Source organism: Dromiciops gliroides, chromosome 2 (genome assembly GCF_019393635.1).
Source record: "Dromiciops gliroides isolate mDroGli1 chromosome 2, mDroGli1.pri, whole genome shotgun sequence".
NCBI classification, from domain to species: domain Eukaryota; kingdom Metazoa; phylum Chordata; class Mammalia; order Microbiotheria; family Microbiotheriidae; genus Dromiciops; species Dromiciops gliroides.
The window spans coordinates 86,413,639-86,420,092 of record NC_057862.1 but is presented as its reverse complement, the minus strand read 5'-3'; the positions used below and the strand labels follow the sequence as shown (position 1 = coordinate 86,420,092).

At 41.3% G+C, this 6,454-nt stretch overlaps 1 non-coding gene across 1 annotated transcript; it reads left to right on the top strand.

Annotated features, from left to right (window-relative positions):
• Positions 1 to 3,898: 3,898 nt before the first annotated feature.
• Positions 3,899 to 4,005, top strand: LOC122744946. The gene has a single exon (XR_006355275.1). It is a non-coding gene; the product is annotated as a U6 spliceosomal RNA (small nuclear RNA).
• Positions 4,006 to 6,454: the final 2,449 nt, after the last annotated feature.

Sequence of the window (6,454 nt, the reverse complement as noted above, 5' to 3'; positions counted from 1 at the left end):
CTAACGAATGCTACTTATAGGATCATAGAATCAAATATTCTTTCACAGATTATAGTTGGAAGAGACCACAACAATTATCTATTTCCTCCTATTTTTAGAGGAGGAAACTGGCCTGAAAAGTGACTTGTCCAAAGACATACAGATAGTGATAGAATCAGGATATGAACCTGGGCCTTCTTGCTCCAAACCTAGCAATGTCCCTATTGCACCACATTGACTGTTTTATGCCTTTATTTCTATTACCAGGACTTAATTTCAAGGTGCTTAATGCACAGTAGACCCCTAATAAGTGCTTATTGACTGGCCAGGGCTTCTTCCAAGCCAATCCAGGAATATTATAGTAAATTACTTCTTAAAGTTCTGCTCATTTGGAGATTCTACCAGTTTTTCTGGTAGTCTAATTCAATGCTTTAGTCCTTCATTATTGCTAGGAAGGTTCTTCCTTACATCTCACCTGAATCTCTCTTGCAGCAGTTTAAGTTCATTTCTTAGTTTGTCCTTCACGTAGTTGGAGAATGTGCTGTCAGCACCTTTTATTATGCACTTTGAAATACTAGGAAATAACACTTAGGTTGTTTTGTTCCCCAAATTAAGTCTAACATCTTTAGTCTTTCTTCATGAGTTCCATTTTCTAATCCTTTAACTATTTTGATTATTCTTTTCTGGATTCTCTCCCCTCCCGTTCCTCAGGGACTCACATCAGACACAAATGCTCTAATGTCCTATTTCAAATAAAATTAAACCAGAGTGACTACTTACAACAGACTTGAGGGCCCTGAGGATTTCAGTTCCTCCATTGTCTTAGTCAAGAATAAAGTCACACCAGCAATTTTCTTTTGAATAGTTTTGTCAATCAAAGATGTAACAGTCAGAGTAGATCCCCACAGCCTCCCTAAATGCAGTTGGACATGAGCCAGTGGAAGGGAGTAGACAAATTCCCCGATGTTGTTATAACTGGAACTATAGACCAAGGGCTGATTCAATTTTTTAAAAAGAGATTTCTTTAGCTCTTGGCTGGCTTAAGGAGAACTGGACTGCATCTGGGTTGGGGAAATCTTTTTCATGATGACAATTTCACAATGTCCTGTTCTATAATTTCCACTAATTGCCACTTCAATGAAAACCATATTGTATAGGTTTTTACCCTGCTCTGTAGCCCACAGCATGAACTGCCCCCAATTGCTATAGCACCCATCATGAGCAATATAACTGGGAGACCTTTCTTCCCCCTCGGCCTGCTGAATTTATCTGGGCTATGGCAGTGGAAATCTGATTTTCACACTCAGAGTAAGTTTGTGCTGGGCAATGAGAAGTTAACCGAGGCCCGATCCCTCAGTACCACTAATGCTTACAATCCACCTGCACTACCTATTTTTTAGGGCAATGATAATTTAGATTTAATGGAAGATTGGCTTTTAAGCAGTTCTCCTTTTTCTCCGTTGCCTGAATGTTTTGAAATGACCTAATAAGCTTTAAGGACTAGCTAACAATGTCATTTTGAGTACTCAGATCGCCCTAGGCAAAATGTGTGAAGTAGGTGAAATGTATTTTGGGTGCTCCCCCCTTTTGGGGGTGCTCCCCTTTCCCATATGTTACCCTCTGTGTTGATCAGTGCCTACATGTTCTCCAAACTTCCCAGACTTCCCCTACTATTGATCTACACAGTTTTCCATGCTCCTGACCTACCTTTCCCTTTTTCTACCTCCCCCACTGTTTCATCAATTCATCCCAACAATCATTCATAAGTCATCAAAACTTATCTACTGCATGTCCCATTCCCTCAAGGAGGATGTTGGGGGCGGGGTGATGATAAGTGATCAAAACTTAACTGAAGACATAAATACAAATCAAACTATCCTAGGCCTAATGGAGTTTACATTCAAACAGTGGGGAGATCATACTTCTAGGGGATCAGAGGCCAGGGAGGGGTGAAGCTTGACAAGTGATTGGAGCTAGAGGGTGAACTTTGGGAGTTGTGGAGATCTGAATTTAAGTTCTGCCTCTGGCTACACAATGATGAACAAGTCACTTAACAACTTATTGTCCCAGTCAACTGTCTACAACTATAACAATTATAGCCTTATAGCCCATCTGTATTGGTGATTAAAGGGAATTCACAATATAGGGGGTCCCCACACTGGTGTTTTACCACCTCTGGGCTCTCCCCCTACCACCCTCTCTCCTTTGCCCTCCCAGATGAAGACCCGGATGAGAGTTGTGAGGACTGAATGAGATATCTATACTATAATCTAAATATAGATATACATATGTGTGTATGTGTAGTATTTTATAACCATCAATACCCTATATAAAGACAAGTACTTAATAATGAGAGTTGTCCCCTCCTACTCAACAGTGTATATGTTTACCATAGATACATTCCCGGTAAATGTGCTTTTCTCTTTGCTCCATAAAACACATTAAAACAGGCAGTCATTTTCTTGGCTTGCCCATAAGGACAACCTCGACAGTGCTCAATGAAAGACCTCAGTCTGGTTGGCACACAGAGGAATATAGATGAAAACTTTCCCAAGGAGAGGCTAGTTCTGCTAGGCTGAGCTAGTTCTCCCTTACAAACTGAAATGCACTCTGATTTGCTGTAATCACGTCTACGATAATATTTTTTAAGCAAATGATCTGAAACAAAGCTGGAGAATAATGATGTCACTGTGGGCTCTGTTGGTAATACAATTACCCAATTGTAAGCACTAATCAATACACTGTGCAGTTCAAGAGTTCAGGGCTAGCGTAGGCGGGGTGACTCAGCACAATGGCAATCCTTGATGATGGTTTCTGGGTTTATTTGGACAAGGGCATAAATAGTTGAAACAGGAATTACAGAGTGCGATTTAAAACCAGTTTGTGCCTGAAAGCCCATGGCAATTAAATGATAGGTATCCTATCATCATGTGTTCTTACTTTTCCTAAACTGGCTGTAGCCAATTCTTCCCCCCATATAGGTTCCCAAATAAGTGGAATTTGAGCACTGCATTGAAGTCTGTGATTGATTTCCTGATGTGTAAGAGTTTGGAGAGAGTAAAAGCATCCCATCTTTTCTCGTTGGTGAAGATGATTTGCTCTCCTTCCCCTCCCCAGGGGCCAATAACCTTGCCCTATGACCTAAGAGAGGAGAAAAGGTGATATTGTTACAAATAAAATAGTCACTGGCTCAGGTTTTGATCTAAAGGATAGGTGGTAAGGTATCTCTCTCTCCACTTGTAATCTCTAAAGCAGACGGATGGGTGGGGCACAATCATGCAAATGACTCTAGGCTTAATGATCTGGGGACTTATCAACTCACTCTGTTATGACCTGTGGCAAATTTAAAGAATTACTCCTTTTGGGGGGGACCTTCCAAGTCAAAGAACTACAACATTTTATAAAAGTCTGAGGCTTTATGCTGTTTAATTGGATGTTTTGTTTTTGTTTTTCCCTTCTTAGTAAGTCCTTCATCTTTCTGGGACTCCCTTGTTCTTATCATCTATTTTTCATTTCCTGAGTCTCTCCTCCAGGGCTCCTCTCTCTGATTATTCCCTAACAAGTTTCCTGTCGCCCTGTGCTTCACCCCCTCATTATCCGGGAGTCTGAGGGTTAGATAAATGAAATCCACTAGAATATGAATTCATGAGAACATCCCCTTTCCCATCAACTGTGGCAAAATGGCACTTTAGAGTTTGGGTTCGGTAATCCATCAGAACTGATCATACAGTGGTGGGTCCGGAACTGTTTATAAACATGGTCTTTGATGCTGGCTCTTGAACTCTGACTACAGGAGCTTGGTCAAGACATTTCTTTATCCATTGTGAGGTTTGAAAATGGTGCTTTCTGTGCACTCCTGGCTGGTGATTTGAGCCTTTCCTTGGAGCATGTAGGATTTATCACAGGATAAATACCTATGATGCTCACTTTGGAGGCACAAATACTAAAACTGGAATGATAGAGAAAAGATTAGCATGGTCCCTGTGCAAAGATGACATGCAAATTTATGAAGCATTCAATTTTTTAAAAAGAATAAAAACCTACAGGCCATGGAGACTGGAATTGTATGGTATTAAAATGATGCATTGGAAAAAATTATTATTTTAAAATATCTTCTATTTTACCCTCCTTTAGGCTCTGCCCTAGACTGTACCAGTGTTATTCTTAGAAAATATCTTACAGTCTTAATAAGCACATACCTCTCCCACAATAGCTCAAAGACATGCTATTAAGCTTGTATCATTCACTGCTCATTTTCTTTATTTGTTAGGGATAAGAGGAAGACCCTACAATTCCATTTGGTTGGCAAAGTTGCTTTTTATAGAATCATAGAGAGTTGGGAGAGACCTCTGAGCCCATCTGGTCCAATCCCCTGATTATGAGGATAAGGAAACTGAAGCCAAATGATTTGTCCTTAATTACAGAGCTCATAAATATCAGAGGTGAACTTTGAACTCACACCTTCCTGATTCCAAGTTCAACAGGATATTTAAGAAGCATTTTCTGTTAAATTTTACACATAGGTATTTACTTCACAGATATAGCAAAAATAGAAGTGCAAACATTAACCCTGATTCCTGAACAGCACACTCCACCCTATACTCCTTTGATTTGGGGGGCAAAGTGGCTGAGACCATAACATAGTTTCTATAGATCACTGGGTTTCAACAAGTTCCTGTAAAAATGTAGAAAACCTGGTGGATAACTCCAAGCCTCATCAACTACAGCTGGGTTAAAAAACTAACATTGCTCCTCCTTGGCAACTTTTAGAGGAAGCCAGGAGGGGAAGTGGATCAAGCACTGAGCCTGGAGTAAGGAAAACTGGGAGTTCAAATTCCAACCTCAAACACTGACTAGCTGTGTGACCCTGGTAAAGTCACTTAACTTCTGTTTGCCTCAGTTTCCTCATTTGTAAAATGGAGGTATAATAGCCCCTATGTCCTTGATTGTTGTGAGGATTAAATGATAGAATATTTGTAAAAGGCTTAGCATAGTGCCTGGTGCATATTAGTCACTATATAAATAGTATTTCCTTCCTCTTTCCTCAGAGAATCAGTATTGGACTGGCTTAAAAACCTGACATAGGGGCAGCTAGGTGGCACAGTGGATAGAGCACCAGCCCTGGATTCAGGAGGACTTGAGTTCAAATTTGACCTCAGACACTTGACACTTATTAGCTGTGTGGCCCTGGGCAAGTCACTTAACTCCAATTGCCTCACCAAAACCAAACCAAAACAAAACAAAAAACAAACCTTCAAAAAACAAACAAACAACAACAACAACAAAAACCTGGCATGAATTCCGTGCCTAGAGCTCTTAGTGCCTCACCGGCTTGACCTTTCATTGCTTACAATGTCAAGGTCATCTCAGATATCTTTTACCTTAAACAAGAAAGAATGACTACTGATGCAAAAACTGAGGTCCACATTTATGGGCCACATGTGGGCCTTGGATAGAGAGGGCCCAAAGCCTCTCCCTTTATAGCATTTATTCTGTTCTCCTCACTTAACAAAGGCAGGAAGATGCCCTGGGCACAGAGTACCCAAAGAACCAGTTCTGGCTGACTAGAGCCTTTTGAATTCACCTTGGTTCTGTAGCCTTCTAGCAAGGTTCCTCTTCATCACCTGGCTAGCAGATTGGAACCAGAGAAAGAATGTGTGGACATGCTTCAGATCTCTGTGAAGCCCTTCCATTGTTACACATTCTCATTCCTCTCCACCAACAGGGTCCTTAGCCTTTTGCATATGGCGGGATTGAAATTAGCCGCACTTGCTAATGCCCATTTACCAGCTCCCCCGTATACTTCTGCCACAATAACCAGGGGCTCGTTCTAGAATGTCACAGGAGGGTAGATTTGGAGCTGGACGGGACCCCTCGGGGTCTAGCCCCCTCATTTCACAATGAAGAAACCAAGAGGCCAGTGAAGGCAGTAGTTTGCCCAGGATCGCAGGTCTAGCCTTCCTTCCTCTGTGAAATGGAGGGGTTGATTACATGGCTTCTAAGGTCTCTTCCAGGTCTCATCTGTGATCCTAAATAAATTGCAAAGTAATTTGGGGAGGGGAAAGAGCCACTGGAGGGCAGGGGAAGATCAGGGAAAGAATTCAGGAAAGAATTGATTTATTATTAGATTATGGGATTATTAGAGACAGCATTAAAGAGAAGGGGGTATGGGGGACCTACTCCTACAGATGAACAAAGGCAGGAGACAAGATATTGAGGGAACTAACTGCTGGTCATCTGGTTTGGCTGGAATATGGAGCGCATGAAGTAGAGTAATGGGAAATAAATCTGGAAAGGTAGGTCTGAATCCCATTCTGTAAGGCCTTTAAATGGCCTGCTGATTTTGTATTTGCTCCCAGAGGCTCTTTGAGCACCCCACTTGCCTCCTATGTAAAGTGAAGGGTTTGAATTTGAATTATTTTGAATTTTGTCTTTAAGGTCCCTCTTAGCTATAACATGTCAGACATGCATGAAA